Consider the following 6,380-nt stretch of genomic DNA (forward strand, 5'->3'; position numbering starts at 1 on the left):
AACTGACAGGTCACTTAATTCCGGCCGCAGAAAGACCTGTCAGTTCACACAGTGAAGCGAGCGGCTCCGGAGCTCAGAGCTCTGCTACTACTCAAGTACCGGCCGAGATGATCCGGCCGGAGGCCGGCCATTCCGTGACCCGGCCGGAGTCACGGAACGGCCGGTCTCATCCGTAGTGTGAACATAGCCTAAAGAAGAAAGGATCTCATGGCATACAAATATTCTACTCAGTGTAGGGAAAAGAATAAAAGAGTAGTCATAAATGTGCAGTAAGCCTGGTGTGAACTGGACCTGTTTTTACCTTCTGTCTGACACACCCGCTTTCCTTTCAGCCTCGTGGCAATGCAGGAGTTACACTGCTCACTGCTAGCCTCGCTCGCTGCAGCTGAGCAGTGTTTTTTAATTGACAGATACCTCTACCTGTCCGGAACCTTGAGGATCAGAGACCAATGGGGATCCGGACAGGGCTCTTGATCGTCATAAATGAAAGCAGAGCCATTCATTCCCTGCTGGCAATTAGGCTTCATACCCTGATCCCAGCTCCCCCTGTCTATTCCTGCGATTCCCGTTCCTAACCCCTCTGTTTGCTACTCGTTACCTGACCTCCCGCTTGACCTTTTGACTATCTGTTTGATCCCTGATTTTGTAGTGCGTTGTCTGTTTGGTTCTGACTTGGCTCGTTGACTCTCCTTTATTGTGTTTGTCTGTCTGTCTTGTTCTGTGTTATTTAATATAGGAAATGTCTTTGTGGTTGTCCGCAGCTGCCTAGGGCCGATTGAGGCAAGTAGGTAGGGGCAGTGGGTGGGTTCAGGCTTAGTGCCCACTGTCTCATATTGTCCCTTCCTCCCCGTCCTGACAAGAGCTTTGTCAAATAGTCAATCTGTGGTAGTAAGGGAAATGTCTGAGCTGTTGTGGCTGGAAAGTGTTTACCATATTGAAACACAGTGCAGGTGAGCATGGGGACTGCAGTGGTATACCAGTGTGAATTTAAAGGGAACCTGTTAGTTTAGTTATGCTGCACTGGCAATATGCAGGCCAGTATACATTTTTCATAAATACTTTTGGATTATACCTTATCATGTCCCACAAGGTGGGTCATAAGTAAAGTTGATGGCTAAATTTGGTTTCACGTTGTATTTCTTTTCCTCCAAGCACTAATACATTGGCAGAATCTTAAAATCAGCTGCCGACTTGTCCGTGCTTGGATCACCACAGGCCCCATTCATTTCAATGGCCCGAATGTAGTATTTAGCACTTTTCCATCCAAGCCAAAACTCTATTATGGTTAGAAGAATACTTGAACAAAGTTACTAGCGGACCATGTTTGGGCTATTTTAATGAATGGCGCTGGTGCTGAACCTAACACTGAAGCTGTGTATTGTATGGGTTAGGGTCCATTTACACAGAAAGAATAGCTGGCAGATTATCTTTCATACCAAAGCCAGAAACAGACTATAAACAGAGATCAGGTCATAAAGGAAATCCTGAGATTTCTCCTTTTCAGATCCATTCCTGGCTTTGGCTTCAAATCTTTGGCAGATAATCTGTCAGATAATCTTGCTGTGTAAATGGACCCTCATGCTGGGTTTACACGGAACGATTATCGTGCGAATTTGCACGATAACGATCGAATTCGAACGATAATCGTACGTGTAAATGCAGCGAACGATCGAACGACGAGCGAGAAATAGTTTATTTTGATCTTATAACTTGTTCTTAAATTGTCGTTCGCAAAAAATTCGCTGATCGTTCCGTGTAAACAGTCGTTCATTGTTTTTACCTATGTGCGAGATAGGCTTAAGCGATCGGAAAACGAATTTTCTGTATGATATATCGTTCCATCTAAACGCTGATCGTTATAAAAGAAAAATCGTTACTTAGAAATCGTTAATCATACGATTGGTCGAATTATCGCTCCATGTAAACCCAGCATTAGAATCAGCAATTTTCAGATTTTGCTGATGTATCCATATCTTGGTGGCAAGAAACGTGGTGTGAACCAAGCTTTATATTATGATTAGGTGCGTTACTTTTTCATAAGAATTGAAGTTGTTTTTTTCCACACCTATAAGTCTTGCAGACCTTGGATTATCACTATGGTTTTCATTTACATGTAAACTTTTACTATATTTTGGGTTTTTTTCAAAAATAAAGCTAAATGTATTGACCAAAAACTTACTACTAACAAAAGTACAATCTCTAAGCCGCTTGGACAAGTAAAACCATCCCCAAACCATTTCCATGTAAAGTGACTGGTCAGATATGTACTTAAGGACATGAAGAATTAGCCTGGTATTAAGGGGGTGAACGACAACAACTCAAACAAATTAATTTGACACCAAATGTGCCGTGTCCTCATAAGACCTTTTATTTATCTATTTTTAAATGTTCAAGAACTCCCATGAAACAATGATGTATTTCTAAAGTTCAGTTATATTTCAATAGGCCGCTGGCGCTGAATACTGCAGTGCCAATGCTGAAGAGATAGATGAGCTTGACATTTCCATGTCATCACTCACATTTCCATTTTACAATCAGAGAGACACGGGATGAGGACCTGCGACTTGAGAAATGGTGGATTACTGGAGTAGAATGTGAAAAGGGTGAAATGGGGTAACCAGTGGACTATGCAGAACCCCATTGCAGTAGAGCAGAGATGGGGAACCTGCAGCCCTCCAGTTGTTGCAGAATTATAATTCGCATCATGTCTGGACAGCCAAAGCTAAAGGCTAGGCTGTCTAGGCATGATGGGAATTGTAGTTTTGCAAGAGCTGGAGGGCTGAAGGTTCCCTATCCCTGCAGTAGAGTATCATCCTCCTTACAGACTGCCTTTTGTTTATGACACATAGTAAATGTTATAATAAAGGGGTATTCCGGGAAAGATTAACTTTTCCCCTATCCACAGGGTAGGGGGAAAGTAGGAGATCACAGGGGGTCTGACCCCTGAAACCACCCCCCTTCCTCCCCCGGAGATCTCTGTATCGGACCCCGCCGGCTATAGAGCAACGGAAAGAGCCAAGTATGCTGGAGTACTCTCTCCATAGGAATAAATAGAGCCATGGGTCACATGCCGACTTAGGACTCTATTCATAACAGAGCCGCAAACCAACAAAAACACAACTGAACCTCGAACTGATATCAATATAAACAAATCTTTATTGTATAAATAATTAAAAAACACATGAAATGACAAACAGCAGAAAGGGAATGAAGCAATCAACCACTTCTGGAAAGGAAGTTAAAAAACACACAACAACAACGAACATACAAGCAGGGGGTGATGGTGGTAACTCATAAAGGTGTAATGCAGATAAGAGTAATATCCTATCTGCTAAATCAAGAATACATACACCTAAATACTTATATCTCATGCATAGTGACTGTAAACAAAGTTAGAGGTATATTACCAAGAGTAGCAATGAGGTAAAGAGTCCACCAGCAGCCCCCACCCCGACGTACGTTTCGGCTATGCCTTCTTCTTTTGAAGAAGGCATAGCCGAAACGTACGTCGGGGTGGGGGCTGCTGGTGGACTCTTTACCTCATTGCTACTCTTGGTAATATACCTCTAACTTTGTTTACAGTCACTATGCATGAGATATAAGTATTTAGGTATATGTATTCTTGATTTAGCAGATAGGATATTACTCTTATCTGCATTACACCTTTATGAGTTACCACCATCACCCCCTGCTTGTATGTTCGTTGTTGTTGTGTGTTTTTTAACTTCCTTTCCAGAAGTGGTTGATTGCTTCATTCCCTTTCTGCTGTTTGTCATTTCATGTGTTTTTTAATTATTTATACAATAAAGATTTGTTTATATTGATATCAGTTCGATGTTCAGTTGCGTTTTTGTTGGTTTGCCGTTTAGTAACTAGAACCCTTATTATGTTGGTTTCCTTTACATAATACTGATTTCCCCATTCAGATGTGAGACAATAATGGTAACTGAGTGAGGGAATACTGCTTAACTAAATTTTGGTGTATATTCATAACAGAGCCGGCAGGGTCCAATACAGAGATCTCCAAGGGGTTCAGGGGTCGAACGCCTGCGATCTCCTTCTTTTCCTCTATCCTATGGATAGGGGAAAAGTTAATCTTTCCCGGCATACCCCATTATTTCTAACCATCAAGAAGCTGACAATGGGCAAGCAACTTGCGATGTTGAAAACAAAGTGCATGTACTTTCTAAGGATGAAGCGGACTATGCCAGAAGGAGGGGGCAAGAGGGGATTGTTTGATTCCACCAGTGACCTCTATACCAGAGAGTTGGAGGATACTGGTGAGATCTGTGTGCACTTTATGTCTATGAACAGATGCAGAATGGCTGTCTATCTTCAGTGCCTTGATATGAGCGGCACCATGGCACTTGGATGGATGGCATTACTCAGACCAACTAGACCACTTTGCTCTCTGGTACTACTGGGACATAAAACCAATGGAGGTGGAGAACAATGGAGTTGAAAATAGACATAGGAAGAATAACATGATCTGCCTTGGGTATTTTGTTTTGGGGAATCTTCTTCATTACAGTGACAGCCACCAGAGGAGCCAAGAGGTTACATGTTAAAGGTCTACAGAATCAGTGCGCCCCTCCGCCAAGAGATTTGAAGTGGGATCTTTTAACTTTCCCATCATTAGCAGTTATTGACCTGTTGCATTACTAAGGACTATACTCATTAGCTGGGTGTGGGGAATATTGGGCAGTGAAATGGGGTAACTAGTGCAATATGCAAGAACTGCACTGGACATCTTTAGGGTAGCTTCACATGTGGATTCAAATCTGCACCGTCAAATCTGCTGCAGATCCTGTACCTGTGAACGCACCCTTACTCTTGACTATTCTTGCCTATTACATGAGCTGATTATAGTTCTGTGTTATAGCCTTCCAAAAACAACCTATTACAATGGAGTACGCATTGGAGTGGGTCTCTAAGGCTACATTCCCACGTTCGGATATATGGATATTGTGCTACAGAATGGAGTTTGAAGATTCTGGCACCATCATTCCTTGTGATGCTGGGAGCTCTGAAACTTTAAATCTTCATTCACAAAGATTTCAATGAATAATTTCAATGAACAATTAAAGTTGGAGCAATGTTTTTTTTTTTCCTTTGCTTCTTGTTTCTCACTTTAGTGGCATACACATAACGCTTCAGTTGCCTTTCCCTAAAAGTTGTTTTTAGGACAATAACTGCATCACCTGCTGGATGGACCCCAGGACAGATCTAGGATTAAAAGCAGCTATCCGATGGTAAAAGTGGTTTGGGTGGGGGGCTGATTGTGGGTACAGAGTCGCTTTAAACTGTACTATACTGTACCGTATGACAAAAGTGGAGCCCAGTTTTTGGGTAATTCAAAGGAAAAGTGCATTTTTGATCTAGCATTTGCCCCTTTGCAGGTTTGTGATTTATAAATAACTGAGTACATAGACTTGGAAGGTTGCCTTGTTTCTAAAAGACTGTATTGTGCATCTTTTCAGTGAATGTCCTTGGTTTTGAATCCCTTTCCTTGATCGATACTACTCTGCCTTGAAACGCTGAATCAGGTTAGCAGCAGAATGACAATTTTTTCTGCTACATGTTAAATAAAAGAAGGTTTAGTTTTATACGTTAGACACCTTACCATTGAAAGCAACAAATACTGGATTAGATCGGACACAGCACTGTACTGTTGAGCACCCATACTGCACTTGTTCCATGATGATCCGGGCCGCTCTCCCATGAGCCTGATAGATTACTTTGTATCTACATATCTTGTTAATTACACAGTGCTTGCTCAGAACAATGAGCTGTTGTACTTAATATTTCAGCCCATTATTCTTGTTAATTGCTATTTTCAGAAAGATTCTCGTTTGGACATCACCTACTTCATTTTTCAGCCAATGTGAAAGTGTGTTCTATGTGTTCTATGATTCTAACTGGTGACCTTTATCATTTATTTTATTGTAAATACAGTACATTGGAAGTCCCTAAGGATACCTCCTTATAGCAAGTAAAACTATAGTGAAATATTTGAATATAGGCTAAGTAAAAAGCTTTAGGACACAAGGGAAAATGACATACACTGCATTTGAATTCCCCAGCAAGTAATGGGTGAGGGGGCCTATCACTTAGGCTATGTCTGGAACATATCCACCATCTTGAAAGCTTCCATATTGGATTGGAGCAAGGCCAAGTTTTTCCAATGGGAAGGTGGCTATGTAGCATATTTTAAAAGACCAGCATTGTCTCAGAAATTGAAACAGATTTGCAATATTTCTTGTGGTTCAAAACCAGACCTGTGTGCATGCAATTTATTAGTAGAGAGAAGGAGAACAATGCCTAAGACCCCTTTAGATAAATGGCAATAGGAAACGGCATAGGAAATAGGCATAGGGTCT

This window comes from Dendropsophus ebraccatus, chromosome 14, assembly GCF_027789765.1.
Source record: "Dendropsophus ebraccatus isolate aDenEbr1 chromosome 14, aDenEbr1.pat, whole genome shotgun sequence".
In the NCBI taxonomy this organism is placed as follows: domain Eukaryota; kingdom Metazoa; phylum Chordata; class Amphibia; order Anura; family Hylidae; genus Dendropsophus; species Dendropsophus ebraccatus.